The 22,094-nt window shown below is 43.3% G+C and overlaps 1 protein-coding gene across 1 annotated transcript in view; it reads left to right on the top strand.

Annotated features, from left to right (window-relative positions):
- The window catches only part of LOC141174294 (cadherin-8), a 650,627-nt gene that overhangs the window by 373,891 nt on the left and 254,642 nt on the right, over nt 1-22,094 (top strand). The window lies entirely within an intron of this gene.

Below are 22,094 nucleotides of genomic sequence, written 5' to 3'. Positions count from 1 at the left end.
ATTTTTCTGCTTAGCTTCTCCTCCTCTATACAGTGCTGTCCACAGGTCAGACTGCATGTACAATTTGACAGGGTCCATTTAAGGCTGATGTAGTTTACAAGCCGGGATGCCTGTGAGTATCACCATGCAGCCAATAGTATAGGTCACTCCATGTTAGGGTGGTGCACAAGTAGGGTTCCACAACAAAAGGGTGCATTCAGATGACCATATTACTCTCGCGATGTTCACATTGCAATCCTCAGACTGGCCAATGGCTCTCCTGACATGAGCGTGTCAGCACGTGTTTCTATGCAGCTATCATGCTTAGGTTAGTAGAGCCGATGACCAGTCCTAGGATTGCAATGCTATCCTCATGGGAGAAATACTGGTGTCTGACTGTACATTAAATCCAATAACATAAAATAACTTAAAGGTATGCAGATGAAAAAGAGAATTGATTTAATGGTATTTGCCCCCTGATGAAGCTATAGCGAAACGTGCATGGGAAGCAAACACCTGTGGTGATGTGTTTTTTTGATCCAGTTTAATTATGCTTACTGTTTCTTATCTTTTGTGTCTGTGTGGTCTCTTATGTGGACGCATCATGAAAGACTTATCCACTACATGCTTATGTGGGAGACATAGTCATTTATGCCATGTTATGCAGCATATTATAAGTAGCACTCCTTTTGCACTTTGCAGTCATTTTTTGCATAATTATTATTGCACTTAATTGGATATTTTACATTAGCAATCCCAACATTTTTTTATGAATTACTATTTTATGCACTAAGTGCTTTTTCCCCACATATCTATCTCTGTTAGTGGTGACACTGTGATATTGCAGAATGAAATTTATGTATTAGGAACATTTACCATATTTAGGGAAGTCATCTCCCCTTATTCTACTCTCATATATCTATTCTAATTAGTCCTGTAACACTATATCAATTGCTGTATTTTGAAGCCATTCTTGGATATTTTTTGAATCATTGGATTAATGTAAACATATCCACTCATTTCTTTATTGACCATCTTTATGTAATTTTTTAAATGCTTTGATATTTCAATAATAAAGGTATGTCTTTGAATTATTTATGGAACATGTAGTCCTTCTTTATAACTTTAATAAGACTAATAGTTAAATAAAACAAATTTGACATTTCGATCCTTTCTCTGGACCTTCATTAGAAAGAAGTAGATTGCTGTGGGGCTGAAACTGCCATCGTGTTTGCAGTCCCACAGTGCTGCACTACTAATTCTAGCCTATGTTTTCACAGCAATTTGCATCTTTCTGATGAAGGTCCCCAGATAGGATGGAAACGTCAATTTTATCTTTGTTAAACTATTGCACGATTAAATCAATTTTTCTTCTTCATCTGCATAACTTTGAGTGCCGAGTTCTTTCCATTTTATTGTCACATCATTTTATACCTTTTTCACCACAATAAGTATGTGTGAATGCATTATTTGGTCTATCATCCAATATATAACCACAACTAGTCAAGTGCTTGTAGTACTTTTTTTGGGCAGGTGTTCAAGATTCCAACCTTTCTGAGTTTTGCTTTAGATTAAAGAAGCCTTCCCATCAAAGTTTTTATCCTCTTAATATATTGCAATCATCATATTATATAACACTGTGTACTTAAAATTGCTTATTTTGCCTTTCTACCCAGTTAATGCTTCTCTTTGCTCTATGTAGAAATAGAAAGTCTCTTTTTCCTGCATGAAACATTCTCTTCTTCAACTCCATACCCAGCTGCTCCCTGCTCCCTTCTCCCACCTGCCGGGGACTTTTTCAGTGATTGATGACTCATGCAGGGGAAAGAGATTGTCACGCATAGTGTATGAAAGACAAAGTGCAACATGAAGGGATAAGGGGAAGGGAGCCCAGATACTAGGGAAAAGGGGATTGGAGACATCCTAGGCTGATCTGATATCACCCTGTCTCCCCTACCGACCCTATATTGGTTCCTCACCAATCGCCGAACAGGAAACCTAAGCCCTGTATCTCCCTAGAGCTTGGCCCTGGACAGGGAAGGGAGGAGGATGAGCACTAGTCAGTCCCCACTAACAACTAAGGACAGCAAGGGAGACAAACACAGGGGGAAGCAACTTAGCTTTAGCCGACTTCACAGAGATTACACCAAACATCCTCCACGCACCAGAGAGGAAGTAAGCAGACTGCAATAGCTTCAAGCCTTCACAAGGGAACTTGTGAATATCACCAGCACCTCCCTGTAGCAAACTGAAAGTATTTAAACACCAAGGCCAGGGTGTCAATCAGAGCAGGAGGGATGTAGCTGCTGGGTACTAAAGTAAGACAGATTTAAGAAGGTGTCTGCAATGCCAAATAAAGAGATCTTCTGCAGCCAACTGCAGAGCGACTGTCTATCACATCTGACACACCCATGACAGAGATTTCCTGTTTCTACATGGAGCTCAGAAGGCTTCAGATAGTTAATTTTTTAATTACGTGATGTCCTAGACCAAATGGAAAAGAGAAGAATTATTTGGGTAGAAAGGCAAAATGAGCAATTATAAGGACACAGTGGTATAAAATATGATGACTGTAATATCTTAAGAGGATGGGAGTTCTTTAAAAATGTTTTTTAGCAGCAGAATCTTAACTTTTATTTTCCCACTTTTCATCATACTTGATCTAATTGCATACTCATAATATTTGCATTAAAACACACTTAGTTCTGAAAAGCACACGACTTAGCCATCCAATCTTCTAGACAAGCAAAGCCAGAATTTCTTGGTCGTATTATTACTTTGATATTTTCACTTTGGTTCCATTATAAATATGCAATATCTTGGAAGACAAAGGATGCAGTCATTTTAAATATTACTTTAGGGGTAAGATAAATGCTGCAGGGTCTGTGCAAATAGTCCTTTGTACAACAAATATTAACATTTTCAAGATGGAAAGCATTTCCATATCTGAAGCGTTCAGGCCCTTTACCATGTAATTCAAAGAGGCTGGTTTTATATTGAATGACAAAAACACTGGATATCAAAAATTGCTTTCGAATGATCAGTTCAAGGTGAATTGGCTATGTCTTCGCTCATGTTAGAAGACTCTCAGCTGAATGAATTTCTATTCGTTGGAAACACCAAAAATACAGATATTGTGAAATTTCACTAAGCAACTATAATTTTAGGATAACATAAAAAAATGTTAAAAAAAAACCCAAACTTTAGAAAACTTTAAAAAGAAAATGTAACTTTAGAATTTATGAACTAGATTTTTTTTTTCATATATCAAGTTATAACCTTATCGAGGTGATAGCTTGCTGATCACTAGTGGTCTTTCCACTTGGGCACTAACCGTACTGTCGAAAAAAGCTCTAAAATGCCATAAATATGCGTGCATGCCGTTGTCTTTGGGGACTGTTGGAGATTAATGCATACTATACTCCAACACGCCATAGACGCTGAATCGAGCTCCATTACACTGGCGTAATTTAGAGACCCATTGGCAATATCAATGGGGATCTCAGCTTTTGGACCTCCAACAATCAGCAACTTATCACCTAGCCTTTTGTCATGCAATGTGAGGGAAAGACTAAGTGCACAACAATGAGAAGAGGAGGAGAAAGCCCAAACACTAGAGAAAGGGAGAGTGGAGGCCCCTATACAGATTTGACAACACCTTGACTCCCCTAACGTCCCTAAATAGGTTCCGCACCTATCGCCGAGCAGAAAACCTAATCCATGACTGCTTCTAGCGATAGGCCCTAGATAGGGAGGGGACGGGGTGAGCACTAGTCAGCCCCCACTGCAGCTAAGGACAAACAGGTAAACAGACAAGATAAACAATCACAAGCAAGAATAGAAGGAAAGGCAGCACTCACCCAGTCTTCTTTAAAACGCTCCGTTATTTTTGTGTGCGGAGCATTTCAGCGTGCAGCATTGGACTGAGATCTCGCATACCCTTCGGAGTCTCAGTCCAATGCTGCATGCTGAAATGCTCCGCACACAAAAATAAAGGAACGTTTTAAAGAAGACTGGGTGAGTGCTGCCTTTCCTTCTATTCTTGCTTGTGATTGAAATATTTCTTGGATGTGCACCACCATTTAAGTCTTGAAGCACACAGTCTGAATTATGCCCTGGTGATTGATCCTCTGAAAAAACAGCGTGGTGCCAGAATGTTTCTCTTGCATTTGAACAGACAAGATAAACACTTAGCTTGAGAAGACACCAGAGAGATCACACCAACTATCCTCCAAGGGAACTCCAAGAAGAATCTAGCCGATTACTAGTACTTCAAGCTTGGACAGAGGAAAATAGATCTATCACCGATGACTCTCTGAAAAGACGGAAAGTATTTAAACATCCAGCATAGGTGTGTCAATTAGTAGCAGAAGGTGGAGGTCACTGCTAGGTCCTAGAAGGAGAAGGATATCACTACACTACAAAGATGAAAAGATCAAGAAGGTACATGCAGAGCCAAGCACAATGACCTTCTACAGCTGGATCCAGGACGACTGTCTGTCACACCTGACACACCCGTGACACCTTAACTCATGGGAATAGTTGTAACAAGAAGTTAAATTTTCTATTAGTTATTTACCAATATTTTTTTCTGTAGAATAAAAAGATTCCATGCTGGGAGGGACAAAAATTAGGAGTCAAGTTGAGATTGGATACATCTGTTGATAGAACCAAAATATTTTTGGACTCAAATTAGGATTTTTAGAAATTATTCAGCAACACTTGGCAATGCTCGGACTGGCCATCGGTTCTCCTGACCCAAGTGTGGCAGATGCATAGAAATACAGGCTGTCATGCTCAGGTCAGCCTATATGTGTACTGTGTCGCGACTGTTGGACAGCTGTGACACATGCAGGGATTGCCTAACAAACAAGCAATCCCTGCATGTGTCACAGCTGTCTAACAGTCGCAACATATGCAGCCGCAGCTGCTCGACTATAAGTGATGAACACGTCAAAAATACTCGGCAGCACCCGAGCATGCTCGGTGAAGGGTTAACACTCTCGGGCAACACTAGTAATAGATCATTGTGTGTACATACACTGTCATTGTTTTCGGTAGCACATCTGCTCTGGATGGTGTACTGCCGAGAACAATGATTTTTATGTGAGCTTGAAAAGTCTTTTCACCCGACGAATGAACGTTCTGCTCATTTGTCGATCGTTTTTACTGGCCAATAATGGGAACAAGAACGTTCCTATAAATTTTGGTTTACAAATAATCAGCCAGTGTAAATACACCCTTATACTCCCTAATGATTAATTACAAAAGCCTATGTTAGTTTTTATAGCCATTCCCGGGGTGTAAAGAAACAGCAATGTAATAGTAATCTACAAAAAAAAAAAAAATCTTATTTTACTATCTGCCTATTTACCAACCAAAATAATTTTCTAAAATAAACAATAGAAAATGTACAATGAAAGAAACAAAGCCATGTTATCTATAATAAACTAATGATCTCTAGCTTAAATTCTATTCTTCCCACCAGGACTCCAATCTGTATCTTGCTGGGTCGGGTTAAAATGGTTCTGTTTCCAGCATAGATTGTCTTCAAATATTTTGTTCACAAAGAAAATAACGAGGATTGATTTTAGGAAGAAGAACATACATTCTACCCTCGCTACATAAATCCATTGCACATAAATATTTCTTCTTGAATTTTGCATCGAAATCTGTGCCCTACAGTGATAGTCTGAAAACAACAGGACCCAAGGAAAATATATTATAGTCTGTGGAAATCCACTGAGAAAAACACAAATGCTGGTAAATGTACTTTAATAGTGCTGCATTTATTTTCCTCTAGTATCAGTGGCATCCCTGACAGCCAGTTAGGGTATAACGACAATAGGTATAAAGTTTAGAAGTATGAAGTGAGACACTATGTCCAGAACAAGACTTTTCAATATGTAGTAAATAAAATTTACTTTAGGAAATAGTCTTCACTTGAGAAAAGAGGATCAAGCAAAATTTTAATTCGCCTGTTTGCGCAATTTTTTGTTGAAAATTTTAGTTGATTTCTCCGCAAATGAAATGTCCCTTATTGTGCATAATAAATATAAGATGTAAAAAATAAAAAAAAGATCCTTCTACTCATCTTACCGCTCAACTCTCCAGCCCCTCCACTTCTCACCATCACTTGTCTAGTCTTCGCAACATCTTCAGATCATTGCTGAAATACACTGGCTTCTCATGATAGACCTGGACTTCTGTCCACAGGCCACCATTTTTCTGTACTCTAAAGTGCTATCAAAATGTAAAAAAAATTCCTTATACTCATCTCATCTCTCCTCCCTCCATGTCACCTGTTCAGTCTTTGCCTCATCTTTAGATCGCCACATCTCGCGCTAAAATCCCTGGGCTTCTCAAGCTGGTCCGGGACTTCTAGCATTGATGAAGCCTGGAATGGTTCTGTGCATGTGTCCCCAAGGTCATGGCACAGGCCTTGAGGTCATGACTCCATGACGTTTCGCTCGCTTGTCCAGAACCCTCCTGGGCTTCCATCAAATTTGGAACATCCAACGCAGAATGAAAGGCCAGGGATTTTAGCGAGAGAGGAGGGATCTAAATATTATGCAAAAACTGGACAGGTGACACAGAGAGGCTGGAGAGATGAGTGTAACAATATTTTTAGCATTTTGATAGCCTTGTACAGAAAAATGGTGGCCATTTGGCCACTATTAGGCTGATTTCTTATGGAAGCGAATTACAAAATTCAGCATTTTGGGGAATGCAAATTTTTGTAAAATTAAGTGAACTTCAATTCCACTCAAATTTATTCATTCATCCTTTGGGTGCAGTCAGACGGTCGTATAAATCAGTCCGAGTTTGGATCGCAGTACACGGACTGACCAGCGGCTCTCCCGACCCGAGCATGCCAGCTTCATGTATTTCTATGCAGCTGCTATGCTCGAGTCAACAGAGACGCATTCTGATCTTGGTCCGATATATATGGCTTTGCCTTTTATATGTTAAAATGTAACAAGTAACCAAAGGACTCAAAGAGAGATTTTACGTCAATAATGGTGAACTCCCTGACCAGGAGTGTAGGGACAGATTAGTAAAATACTGATCTTATGGCTACATCTATTACATGTATAAGACCAGGCTCACGTTGTGTTTCTCACACAACACAGTTCAACACATGAAACTTTGGATTACACTTGGCCTTCTTTCTGGCAGTGTCCATTTTGTTTAGCCGAGTACAATAGCAAAATGCTCCAGAGTCTGCATTAGGGTCGTAGCTATAAGGGTGCCTTCACTCCTAGGCTACTAAGCCTAAAGAAGCTCAAAGGACACTTTGAAGGTTATGGTCTTGACATAGATTTTGCACCAGGATCCAATGGCAACCAAGGAGCATTCTTAACATTCCTCAGAATGATTGACAGTATTGTCTCACTATTAATCTCTAAACTACAGTTTGGCTGCAGTTCATATGATTTCAACTGGGTGACTATACAAAGGCGCATATAACGTAAACATCTCCCAGCAGAGTATCGCAAAAATCATGTTTTTTTTTTAATTACTGGTCACTAGAGTTGAAACCTTTTCAGTAAACCCAAACATCAAACAAAGGTTTGTGTTCAGGCACCTGAGCATGCACACAAACCCGAACGGGGCCCCAAACATCCCTGGTTTCCCATGGTGTCATCTGTGTGACAGCACGGAAAACAGAGGCTGTGATCGGCGGTAACATAGTAACCGCAGGTCGCAGCGTTGCGGGATCACACTGTCAGGTGTCAGTGTGATCCCGCCACTGTGACTCGCTTTAAAAAGCTTACCGCGGGTCATAGGACTACTACCCGCATCAGCCGCTGCCTGTTGACATTATCAACAAAGAGCGCAAGCGCCACTGAAGGAAGCAGTAATCTCTCATCAACCGGCATTTGCGCAGTGAAAGTTAAAAACAAGTTACAATTAATAAATACTTATTTAAATAAAAATAATAAACACATTATGCTCACCTACACCTAATCGCCGATGTTCTTGTCCCCTGTAAAAAATAAAAAAAACATCAAATACTCACCTTAACACCTAACCCCTAATGCTCTTGTCTCCTGAAAATAAAGAAAAGATAATAAGCCACCATAATCCTCACCTATCCGCCGTAGTCCAGGAAATATGAAGTGTCCCATGGCAATCTCACTGATAGCATAGCCACATCTGGAGATGTGACTATGCTATCCGGCAGCCGGCAATAGCTCCCGCAGTGTATCGCGATGAGCTGCAGTGAGAGAGATCACCGGAGTTCAATTAGCTGATGAGCTCATGTGACCTCACTTACTGCACTGCCGGGTGAGAAAATTCTCACGCAGCAGTGGTGCCACAAGTGGGGTCACCGAAGCTCTCAGCTGATTGAACTCCAGTGAACTCTCTCACTGCAGTTAAGCTCTGTAAACTGACAGGAGTGATTACATGCGTGGGAAACCAGAGATGTTTGTGTTCGGGCTGACTTTTGCCGATTTTTGCGCAAAAGGCTCCGGAATCCGAACACGAATGCAAAAGAGCAACGTTTGTGCCGAATTTGAAAACAAACCGAACATTTTCAGAACATGTTCGCTCATCTCTTCTGGTCACCTTGTGTTTCTTACATTGGGAATGTTAAGCCAAAAGGAAAGGTACGGAAGGGTAGATCTATAGTTTACAGATTTCTGCTTGTCAATAAATAAAATGATAATATTTTATCAAGGTACTTCCAAATGCTCCAGATTCTGAATAGTTAAATCATGCAACATCAAATGAAATGTGTTTTCTCTCAATTTTCAACTCATATTTCTAAAAATAAAGACATATTAAAGGAAGAAATGTAATATATTTAATTAAATGAAATAGATCAGGGAAACAGAGATGGGATTGCTCACACCCCTACAAACATTTCTCCGATTACATGCGATAGAATAGAATTCATCAGCTTGTTGATTCTGCGCGGACAGCAATGTGAATTCATGATTAAATTGTGAGTCTACGCTCCCCTCTCGGGTTTTAAAAATCGAAAAAAGATGAACTTGTTCTATTCTTACAAGCTCTCGAGAAAATCGCTTTATAGCCATTTCACAAGAAATTGTAGTGTTTACCTAAAAGCGCATTGAACATTCCTATTAAGTAGCCCGGATCCGTTGGGGCTATTTTAATCCATTAGTTTGCAAGATACATTACCCAGATATTTCTATGGAGTAAATTGCACACTATCTTCAGAAACTGTGTAAAATCCTTGTATGATTTCAAATTAGTTTATCCCAAAAGAGAATAAACAAAATGTATACAAAGCGGGATGCAGTGAAGTGTAAATTAGTCTCAGAGCTCTGCATGATGTCGTTTCAGTTATAGGATGATAAAATGGGCATTACTAAAATATAGAAATGATAGTAAACAACTATATATATATATATATATGTATATATAACATTTATAATAATAATTGAGCAAAAATAATAATCATCAAAATAACAAATATAGTTTTATATTAATTAATATTAATATTCAATTTTTTAGCTTTATATAATTAACATTATCATTAATATATTATTTTTTTTTTCAAGAAAAAGGAGGAATGTTTAATTATTGTGGTAAAAGAATAGAAATATATAATACTAGTAATAAAATAATAATAATAATAATAATAATAATAATAATAATAATAATTAATAATTAATAATTGTAATATTAATAATTATTGTAATTCCAAAACACAGTAGGATATATTTATTAAGCTACATGAATTCAGGCTTAAAGGGGTTTTCCAGGTCAGAGCAAATTTTTTGCAAACAATGTAGCATGCCGAATCCTAATAGTGTGTAATATACTCATTGTCAGGATTTGGCTTATTAGTTTGAGAGGTTGTCGCATGATCACATGTATGAAATTTAAGAGAAGCAGAAAGAGAAGCTACTTGGTACTAGGGTTGAGCCACTCCCGTAGTGTTCGAGTTCGGTTCGGTTCGTCGAACACCCTTGTGTTCGCCGAACTGTTCGTCGAACTGTTCGTCGAACACCTTCGAACACCTTTAAAACCAATGGCAGGCAAACAAAAACACATAGAAACACATAGAAAACACCTTCAAAGGTGTCCAAAAGCTGACAAACTGCTCAGAAGACATAACTAACACATGGAAAAGTGACAAGTACATATAGTCATGCGAAAAGAAAAGAGGTGGAGGAGTAAAAGGAGGGGGAGACAAAGATATAGGCATGTCATGCCCTTCTAAAATCCAAAAAGTGAGAAGCCGACACGGCCAGTCCGTTCCTGCCCGTGCCACCTCCGTGTCGCCGGGTTTGTGCCAGAGCCGCGGTGGACCCTGACGGCCAGCCCCCCTCTCCCAATACTGATGCCTGTCCGCTGGTGGGTCGAGCCCCCCTGCGGTTGGGGGGGGTAACATCTGCAGAAGAAAGACCATGTTCCAGCCAAACTAAGATGTCGACTTCTTTTCGTGGACAATGTGATACGATCCCTTTCTTACGGACACGCCCATCGCTACAAATTCCAGATGAGGCACAAAAACAGCAGGTGCTTCAACGGATATCAAGTGCTCCTTCACGTGGGCTCTCCACCACCTCAATTTCAACATCCCAAATACTCCAGTCCTCAGAGGTGTCACCCCAATTGCACTTGTTTCCTCACAGCTCCCAAGTCTCCAGCTGCCCGTCTGAGTATGGGGTAACACAGATGGTTGAGTCTGCACAGCTGTTTACTCATACTATAGCCTGGGAAACGGAGGTCTTCTCCAGAAATTCTGTTAATCCAGACGAGGAAATGATCTGCACTGATGCCCAGAATCTTTATAAGTCAGATCCAGGACCAGATGAAGAAGGTTCTGAGCATAATGTAGACCCTCGTTCCCAAACTGTAACTCCTGTTGGTGGAGACAATGAGGAAGACGACGATGAGACTCAAATACCTGATTGGAGCGACAACTTGACTTTTCGGTCAGGGCAGGAAGAGGTTGGCTCTGAGGACGACGGGTGTGAGAACACACAGGGTGATGATGACGAGGTTGGAGATCCCACTTACTGTCAACCCACAGGTAGCCAAGAGATGAGGTCAGCAGAGGAGGTGGAGGAGGATGTGACTAGCCCAGGGGATGGGGATGACTCGGTACCCGGGCCTTTGAGTGGCCTTGGGGATGTCGCGGTGGTCGGCTCCCTGGCAGGTACCCTGGGGTCACTCTTTAAAAGGGTGGATAATTGTTAATTTTATAAGAGTTCGTGACGCCACCTGTGGTATCTGGTGAGAAGCACCAGCGCTGCAGCAGTCCACTGAGGCCGGTGATAAGGCAGCTCGATGGTATAGCTCCCCACAGGTGGAGCTAGGTCTCAGGGCAGCGTATGCAGGGGGAATGCAGGACAGGCGAGACCCAGCTGGGTCAGAGCAAGAACGGGAACGGAAACGGTAGTCACTTCATTACCTTTTACTGGTGGAAATTCAGGCACATCCCGGAGCACTGTAGGGTGAAGGGTGCATATCAGGATCCTCCCCAATGAGCGGGTGTAGGGCCTCCTGTTTCTAGCCTCTGCGTAGTAAGTTTCTGACCTGCCTGGAGCTAGGCCTAACTTTGTCTCTGTCCTGCGCTGGCTGACTTGTGGTAGGGCCTTCTCTTGGAGTTCACGCTCCCAGAATGCGGGGCCTAATCGTCTCTTGGCTCTGTTACGTATCAGCACCTTAGCGATCCTGGGACTTGTAGTTCTCCAGGGATTCCAGTTATGCCTTACTGGGTCATAGAGATCCAGGTAAGCTCGGATCCGGTGTCCGGTAAATGCTTCGGGGTGAGCTGGTTAAGCTCCTCTGCCCCTTATGTACTAACTCGCCACTCGCCTTCTGCCTACTCGGGCCCTCACTAGGCTATTCACACTAACAGCAGCTTGCCGCGCTTCACTGATGTTATGGCGCCGGCACACCTTAAGCTCCACTGCTGAACTATTAACTGAGTTCTCTAGACTAGACTGAGCTCCACTGCAGACTGACCTCTCTTAGGCTTCTCTACTGCAGGAACTTTTCAGAGGAACTGAACTGCCTAGCTCCACCTTCCCTATTTATAGCCCTAACGGACTCCCTCTGCTGGTCTAAGGTGGAAGGTGGAGATGTGTGAATGTTTATGGGGGCCTCTTGTGGAGGATTCCATCAATGCACTCTTCTAGGATCTGTGATACCAAGCGCAGCGGGGCGTCACAGATACTATTGACGACGAGGTTAGGTTGCGCCTTCCTGGACAGAGACGGAGTACTGGAAGCACGTCAACAACTGCATCCTCAACCACAACTCTGCCTCTGACCACAAGTCGTAGTGGCTCTTCAGGTCGCATGGGCTCTAAGCCTTGCATAGCCTGGGCATTTATTCTGATCGATAAGGATGACCCAACTCGTGTTATCTGTAATATTTGTCACCAAAAGCTAAGCAGAGGCCAAAAAATCCATAGTTTGAGTACTTCATGCATGTACCGTCACATGGATATGAAGCATAAGTTGCAGTGGGAAGCTCACTGTGCTACAATGCAGCCTAGTGGGCTGGGCCAACCACCGTCTGCCCCATCTTGTGCATCCACAGCCTCTTCATCCTCTGTGACTGGGGGGACAGCAGTCATACATGTTTTTGGACGCAGACCTGCCACCTCTTTACCCGCAACAGCCAGTGTGATTGGCAGGTCGTCAGTTCATTGGGAATTGGAAACACCTGCTGGTGTTGAGCGCTCTCCGACATCGAGAGCACCACCTTTGGATCAAGGCAACCTAACATGTCCGCCTGCATCTTCCTCACAGACCGGCAGTTTGCCGGGGACACCCTACTCAACCCCGTCTAAGCACAACAGCCAGCCCTCGGTCCCTCAGATGTGGAAAAGTAAAAGACCATTTCCTCCAAGCCATGAGAAAGCTAAGAGGTTGAATTTCACCATCTACAAGCTGTTGGCTACAGAAATGCTGCCTTTCCGCTTGGAGGACACAGTGGATTTTTGAGACCTTATGTCCATCGCAGTGCCCCAGTACCAGATGCCCTGTCGGCACTACTTCACAAAGAAAGGTGTGCCTGTGCTCCACCAGCATGTCGCACACAACATCACCGCTTCTTTGAGAAACTCTGTGTGTGACAGGGTGCATTTCACCACAGACACTTGGACGAGTAGGCATGAACAGGGGCGTTACATGTCGCTGACTGGGCACTGGGTAACTATGGTGACAGCAGGACAAGGGGCTGATGTCCAAGTCTTACAGTCCCCACGAGTTGTGCGTCAATCCTCTTTATCTCAAAGTTCCTCCACTGCTTCTGCCTCCTCAACCTCCTCTCGGTCCTCCACCTGCACCCAAAGCCTGTCTGGTAATGCCACCTGCTTTCTAACTGAGCTGAAGGAATTCTGCACACCTCCTTACTATGCTGGCAGCAGGGCTCAACGGCATCAGTGTTTACTTTGAAATGTCTGGGAAATGTGAGTCACACAGCTGAGGAGTTGTGGTCAGCTCTGGAGACCCAGTTTCATGAATGGTTGTCTCCACTGGACCTGCAACCAGGGAAGGCCGTGTGCAACAATGCTGCAAACCTGGGTGCGGCCCTTCGCCGGGGCAATGTCACACACGTGCCTTGTATGGCTCACGTGTTGAACCTGGTGGTCCAGCAATTTTTAGCCCACTGTCCCGGACTAGATGGCCTTCTGCAGAGGGCACCATCGCTGTGTGCTCACTTCCGCAGTTCACATCCCGCAGCTCAATGACTTACATCTCTACAGAAGTCGTTGAGCCTGCCAGTTCATCGGCTGAAATGCGATGTGCTGACATGGTGGACTTCAACTCTGCACATGTTGCAGCGACTGTGGCAGCACCGACAAGCCCTGGTGCAATACGTTCTGACGTATAGCCCGGGCCAACGAGTTCCAGAGGAGGGGCAAATCACGCTGCAGGAGTGGTCTCAGATCAGGGACCTATGAAGTTGACGCGCCCCCTGGGCCGTGGGGTACCCTGAGCCGGGCCGGTAGACGCTGGGGGTTGTAGTCACTGTGGCGGTGACCCGGTCCGTGACCCAGGGCGGTCAATCCAAGAGTAATTTGTATATATGGATTTTATAAAGTCCGACTACGCCACCTGTGGAGTGCGGCAAAAGGGGCCGCCGCTGCGGAACAGTCCTCTGAAGCTGGTGGTTTTGCAGCAATGGTATTATTACTCACCACAGGAAGAGTGTAGCTTCAGGGCAGTGTGGGTGGATGATGGTGGTTGTAGTGCAGGGAGTCAGTAATGAACACAGAGTCCGTGTGATGCAGTCCCAAGATCTTTACTCACAGTTGTTGCAGTCCAGATTACAGGTACCAGAGAAATCTCCCCCGTCGTGCTGTGCGTACTCAGTGAGGGGCTCAGTCCACCCCCAGATAGCTCCGGAGTACTTAGCAGGACCCCCTTCTGTGTGTCCTTTCTCTGGCCTTCTCCCTGCACCTCACATCCAGTGACACTTCTATCCGGTATCCTCGGGCCTTGGCGGGCAACGTGTGTTCCGTCCCCTGGGTCCTATGTGGCTACCTTCTTAGTGAGACTGGTGTGGACTTTGGCCTGCAGTACATGAAATGCTGCAGCCTCCGGTTTCTAGTTGAGCCTTGCTGTTTCTCTGCTAGTTGTGGGACCAGTTCCCCTTATCTGGCCTGACCCCTCTACCTCCTGGTAGCAGCGGGAGTACGGGTGGCCTTCTGCACGGCCCATAGCCCTAGGGTCCCTTCAGATACTGGAGCCTTCCTGCTCCCACTGCTCTCTTCTCTCCTTCAGTCCTGGGCCTCCCAGGCTAGACCCACCTCCGGAGCAGAGCTCATGCGAGCCTCTGCTCCTGTCACTTTTCCTCCTCTGACTGGCTTGCTCTTTCTAAGATGGCTTCTTATTTATACTCTCCCTGTCATGTGCTCCCCTAAGCTGCTCCCCTAAGCACCCACTACATAGGACCCTCCCACCAGCTAGGGACCTAGGACTGTGCTCTCCCTTAGGAGCAATCTCGCCCTACCCCTACTGCGGGTATGTGTTAGATGCAGGTGTTAGGGTCCCGAGCCATACGCATTCCTTACCTGAGGGTGAGATACCACTCCTCTGGGTGAGATGCAGTAACTCTGTGGCGACTGAACCCTCAGGGGCGCCATACACCCTTCTGCACAGTTTTGAAAGGGCGACGAAGATGTTTAGTGCTGACGACGATGACATTATCAGCATGACTATTCCGGTGATTTAAATGCTGGAGCACACATTAAACAGAATTCAGAGTCAGGTGGTGGGACAAGAGGAGGTGGAGGAAGTAGAGGAGGAGTCGTATGCGGAAGGGATAACATCTCCAAGTTCCAGCACCAAGGCGGCAGGCATGGGAGGGTGGGGGAGAGGGATTAACCAGGGCGCATGGTAGCAGCCAAACTGTTGAGGAAGGTGCAGGAGCCGAGGAAGAAGTGGAGGACGAACTGACGATGGGCATGGAAGACTCATCAGATGAGGGAGACCTTGATCACATTTCTGATGTGCGAGGTTGGGGGGAGAGGGCAGAGGAAGGAAGCATGATTCTTACCTCGCTACCAACACAACAAGGACTTGGTCCTCCTGGATGCGCAAGACACATGAGTGCCTTCTTGCTGCACTACCTGCAACATGACCCTCGGATTGTCAGAATTCGAAGTAATCCCTACTACTGGGTTGCCACACTCTTAGATCCCCGGTACAAAAGTAAATTTGCAGAAATAATTCCTGCCATAAAAAGGGATTGACGCATGCAGGAGTACCTGCAGACGCTGTTGCAGAATCTTACATGTGCTTTTCCACAAAACAGTTCTAACTTGCCAACCATGGGACTGTCGAGTCTTCATCACTCAAACCGTAACAGTAACACAGTATCTGCTGGTAACAGCAATTTGTGGGATCGTTTCCCCACTTTTTTAGACCATCCTTTGCAAGGCCACAGGAGACAAGAAGTCTGACACATAGTCAATGCCTAGAGATGATGGTACAGTAGTATCTCCAAGTGAACATCGAAGCCATGACTGTGTCACTGGACCCTTGCTCATTTTGGGATTCCAATCTGGAAAAATGGCCGGAGCTCGCCACTCACGCCTTGGAGATCTTGTCATGCCCTGCAGCCAGCATTCTCTCTGAACGTGTGTTTAGCGCTGCTGGTAGTGTGCTGACAGATAAGCGCACGCGGCTGTCCACTGAGAATGTAGACAGACTCACGTTCATAAAGATGAACAAATCAAGGATTCGCAAGGACTTTTCTACCCCTGTGTCATCCTGGGGAGACTAAAAGCTTGAGGATTTGGTAAAATCACCTCACCAACCGTTTTAAGCAACTGTGGGGCAATTGATGCCACTTAACCCTAGAACGCATGACCATAAAAATCTACACTTTCACATACCTGGGGCATTTAGGCCCGTGTGCAAATAACATGGAATAACTCAAACTCAAATGACAAACTATATACATGAAGAATACCTAGAGATTCAAAATTCGAACTAAAGTAATCTTGCAGAAAATAGAAAACAACTAAAAGGGTGGGCCTGCGAGGCCCCAGGTATGCGTTTTAGGGTTAAGTGGTGTCTGTGCCACAATTTTGGGAAAAAATGGAGACTCTTTTTGGAGTCCCCTTGCTGTGTCTTACATGACGTTGGCATCGTCAATTCCAGGTGGGTTGGGTCGCTCCCCCCCCTTTTAACTGTAAGAAACTACATACACTATGGCTTGGGGTAACACAGATGGTTGAGTCTGAAGAGCTGTTTACTCAGAGGTCTGCTCCAAATCTTCAGTGTCTGCTAGTCAGCGTAGAATTTTTAACTGCATCTAGCCTAGGCAATACTTTGGGCGTAGTAGCCCAGCTGCGAAGCAAGCTGCACCGCCTGTGTATCTAATAAGAATTTTTAAATGCATCTAGCCTAGGCAGACTGTGGGGACCCCCAACCAAACCAAGACGCTCAGCCCCCCTACCGCCCCCCTTTCCTTGACAATACAATATTATAACTCTTACAACTGGATGGGTGAGGATCGGTCACAGCTTTATTAACTCTTTATACTCATTCCATTAGAAAGGCATTTTATTTCTAAAATAATTTAGCTTGTTGCAGCATGCGCTGGGTCTCCACTCCACAAGTTGGCCAACAAGTGTAATTCTCCAACATGTGATTTCTATTTCCAGGCCATGGAGGATCCTGCGTACTCGTATGCAGGACTCTGACCCCCACCCATCACTCTTAACGCTTGTTCCACTCCGTCCTGGAGTCCTGACAGGAATATGTCCAGTCCAATATCCATTAAGTGAACACCGTCGGGCCGTATGAGGCCTGCTTTATCACCTCCCAGTTGTCGCTTTCGTATCACTACACCGCCTCTGTCTCTTCAAAATTTTGCCATCCGAATATTTATTACCCGCCTTGTCCGTTCGATGGCCGTGATGTCTCGCGCACCTTGCCATACCGCTATCGGCACAATCTCTGACCATACTATAGCTAGTTTTGTGAAAAATTCTCTGAAGCGCTCAGTGTCTAGTTTCATTATTGCCATTAGTTATGCGCTCTTGTGATGACCTAGATTGTTTCCCCCGGCCTGTATAACTAGGATGACCGGACCTCTTGCCTCTCTCCCTACCTTGATTACCTTCATTAGTACCTGTGGCCATAGCAGGCCTCTAATACCTCTCCAGTTGAAATATGTGTTATGAAACTCTAATTTCCTCCCACCTGGGCGGACTTTCGCCCTTTTTTCTGCCCAATATATATACGAGTGGCCTATCACCCACACTGTTGGCTTAGCGTTACCTGTAAAAGAAACAAACCACGTTAGGATAACAAGTCCGGTCTTATGTATCTCGCCAAACATGTGGATCGCCATCTCCCTATCCTCTGAACTTCCGTTTCTGACAGTCCTGCTCTTGCTGCTTCCGTGGCCGCGCCTATACGGAATGAGTGTGTCCCATAATCTTTGGGGTGGTTCCCTGCCGATGTAATGCATTTATTAAATATAGCTTGGAACTGGTATCTTGATAATGGCGTTCCATCAATGTGTGATAGGAAGAAATTACTTTGTGATCTGATGGTTAGATATGTTTTTACTATTGTTACCCGACTCAGTGTACCGTTTGTGGGTTGTAGAAGTACCCAAGTGCCCCTGCCCGCTGGAACCGTTTTTGATTTGTGTATGCGTAGACGTATTGCATTATTGGCTATGACTACGTCCTGGTGTAATAAGCCTCCAATGGTGGTAATTTTGGATTAAGGGACTAATTCGCTTATGCATAGCGTCCCGAAGAAGGCGATCACAAATGCAGTAGACAGTAGTGTTGCTTCAAATTGTGAGTGTCATGTTAATGGTGTTAGGGATATGATGTGATAAATCAGTTTTAGTGACACGGGACGGGACATCTACACTCCTGACTTGGCTGACCCCTTTTCCACCCTTTTATGGATTGTCTGATGATGAATCTTTGTCACATCTCCCCAATTCAGTAGTTGGAAGTGAAATGCTACTCCGGTCAGACACCACTGCGCTGACGCCCCTGATATGCCCCTCATCATTAGCTGGTGGAGAAATTCTATGGTGTCTTGTGATCTGGCTTGTTCACATTGGTCAACCCGTCTGCCTGCTACAAGTCGTGTCCACTCTTCCCATGCCTTACCGTATGCTTGCCACGTCGACGGGGCAACTGACGCTCTGATTAATGGCATCAACTATTCACCACTAGATCCCATAGGGAGGGTGGGCAATTGTTGCCCAATGGGTGGGCATTGTGGAAGAGCTCTGTGAAAATCTGCCAATTGAATTGTTATAAAGCGTAAGCAGCAGCTTTAGACCCCTCAGCATAGTGGCTAGCGCGGACCCATACATTGTGTTTTAGGCACAGGAATGCTAGCCTGCGTAGTAGGCCTAGCAATGGGAGAGACGATGATGCCATCTTATTAACGCAGTGCGCTAGGCTGGTGTTTTTTGTTATGAAGCATATATTTTTGTTAGCCAGGCGCTCCCCATATTTCTATTGCTACCACTATTGGGAAGAAAAATTATTTTCAGGCCTAGATGCAGCTAAAAATTATTATTTATTTCAAAGCTGGTGGAGCTTGGTATAGATGGCCTAATACAATGAGTACCACACACTGCTAGAAGCCTAAATATTTTTTCAGAGCTAGATGCAGAAAAATATTATATTGAATTTGCAACCTGGAGGAGGTTAGTATAGATGGACTAATAGAACAAGTCCCACACACTGCTAGAAGCCTAAATATTTTTTCAGAGCTATATGCAGATAAAAAATATTTTTAATTTGCAACCTGGTGGAGGTTAGTATAGATGGACTAATAGACCAAGTCCCACACACTGCTAGAAGCCTAAATATTTTTTCAGAGCTAGATGCAGATAAAAAATTTAATTGAATTTGCAACCTGGTGTAGGTTTGTATAGATGGACTAATAGAACAAGTCCCACACACTGCTAGAAGCTGAAATATTTTTTCAGAGCTAGATGCAGAAAAAAATTATATTGAATTTGCAACCTGATGGAGGTGAGTAGAGATGGACCAATAGACCAAGTCCCACACACTACTGGAAGCCTAAATATTTTTTCAGAGCTAGATGCAGATAAAAATTATTTTCAATGTGCACCCTGATGGAGGTTAGTATAGATGGACTAATAGACCAAGTTCCACACACTGCTAGAAGCCTAAATATTTTTTCAGAGCTAGATGCAGATAAAAAATTTGATTTCATTTGCAAACTGGTGGAGGTTAGTATAGATGGACTAATAGAACAAGTCCCACACACTGCTAGAAGCTGAAATAGTTTTTCAGAGCTCGATGCACAAAAATATTATATTGAGTTTGCAACCTGGTGGAGGTTAGTATAGATGGACTAATAGAACAAGACCCACACACTGCTAGAAGCTGAAATATTTTTTCAGAGCTAGATGCAGGAAAAAATTATATTGAATTTGCAACCTGATGGAGGTGAGTATAGATGGACTAATAGAACAAGCCCCACACACTGATAGAAGCCTAAATATTTTTTCAGAGCTAGATGCAGATAAAAAATATTTTAAATTTGCAACCTGGTGGAGGTTAGTATAGATGGACTAATAGAACAAGTCCCACACACTGCTAGAAGCCCAAATATTTTTTCAGAGCTAGATGCAGAAAAAAATTATATTGAATTTGCAACCTGATGGAGGTCAGTATAGATGGACTAATAGAACAAGTCCCACACACTGCTAGAAGCCTAAATATTTTTTCAGAGCTAGATGCAGATAAAAAATATTTTTAATTTGCAACCCAGTGGAGGTTAGTATAGATGGACTTATAGACCAAGTCCCACACACTGCTAGAAGCCCAAATATTTTTTCAGAGCTAGATGCAGAAAAATATTATATTCAATTTGCAACCTGATGGAGGTCAATATAGATGGACTAATAGAACAAGTCCCACACACTGCTAGAAGCCTAAATATTATTTAATAGCTAGATGCAGAAAAAAATTTAATTCAATTTGCAACCTGATGGAGGTCAGTATAGATGGACTAATAGACCAAGTCCCACACACTGCTAGAAGCCCAAATATTTTTTCAGAGCTAGATGCAGAAAAAAATTATATTGAATTTGCAATCTGATGGAGGTCAGTATAGATGGACTAATAGACCAAGTCCCACACACTGCTAGAAGCCCAAATATTTTTTCAGAGCTAGATGAAGAAAAAGATTATTTTCAGTTTGCAACCTGATGGAGGATAGTATAGATTGACTAATAGACCAAGTCCCACACACTGCTAGAAGCCCAAATATTTTTTCAGAGCTCGATGCAGAAAAAAATTATATTGAATTTGCAACCTGATGGAGGTGAGTATAGATGGACTAATAGAACAAGTCCCACACACTGCTAGAAGCCTAAATATTTTTTCAGAGCTAGATGCAGATAAAAAATATTTTTAATTTGCAACCCAGTGGAGGTTAGTATAGATGGACTTATAGACCAAGTCCCACACACTGCTAGAAGCCTAAATATTTTTTCAGAGCTAGATGCAGAAAAAAATTATATTCAATTTGCAACCTGATGGAGGTCAGTATAGATGGACTAATATATGAAGTCCCACACACTGCTAGAAGCCCAAATATTTTTTCAGAGCTAGATGGAGATAAAAATTATTTTCAATTTGCAACCTGATGGAGGTCAGTATAGATGGACTAATAGACCAAGTCCCCCACACTGCTAGAAGCCCAAATATTTTTTCAGAGCTAGATGCAGAAAAAAATTATATTGAATTTGCAACCTGATGGAGGTCAGTATAGATGGACTAATAGAACAAGTCCCACAAACTGCTAGAAACCCAAATATTTTTTCAGGTCTAGATGCAGATTAAAATTATTTTTAATTTGCAACCTGATGGAGGTCAGTATAGATGGACTAATAGACCAAGTCCCACACACTGCTAGAAGCCCAAATATTTTTTCAGAGCTAGATGCAGAAAAAAATTATATTGAATTTGCAACCTGATGGAGGTCAGTATAGATGGACTAGTAGAACAAGTCCCACACACTGCTAGAAGCCCAAATATTTTTTCAGAGCTAGATGCAGAAAAAAATTCTATTCAATTTGCAACCTGGTGGAGGTTAGTATAGATGGACTAATAGAATGATGCTATGCCCAAAATGTTTTACTTCACTAGGTGCAGTAAAAAAATGTGTATTCTATACACAGGTGGTGTAGCTTGCAACACAGATAGGCTACTCCACTGACTAACACACACTGCAATAGGCCAAAAAGGATTTGCTTTGCTAGATTTAGCCAAATTCTGTGAAAAAAACTTGCAAAGCACCGGCACAGACCTGCCTGGCAAAAACTGATAGGAACTGATGTAACTTAGTCCTGAAAAGGACTGCAATTAAAATTAGTCTTTACTCCCAACCTATCTATTTAAGAGCACAGACCTGCCTGATAAAAGTCATATTAAATGATGTAACCTAGTCCTTAAAAGGACTGCAATCACAACTCTTCCCTACTCCCAAGCTATCTGTAGATTTGTGCGAAAATTGGCTTGAAATTAACAAAGTATAGCGCACACAGCAACAGTGGTGCCGTCTAACACGCAGCTACAGCAGTGAGAAAATGGTGGCGACGGGGAAAATGGCTGGGTCTTATTAGGCAAGGACATGTGACATACA

This window comes from Phyllobates terribilis, unplaced genomic scaffold, assembly GCF_046119375.1.
Source record: "Phyllobates terribilis strain yellow unplaced genomic scaffold, ASM4611937v1 Scaffold_13__5_contigs__length_258822181, whole genome shotgun sequence".
NCBI classification, from domain to species: domain Eukaryota; kingdom Metazoa; phylum Chordata; class Amphibia; order Anura; family Dendrobatidae; genus Phyllobates; species Phyllobates terribilis.
Note: the sequence above shows the minus strand (reverse complement) of the source record. Positions and strands in the feature narration are given on the sequence as shown.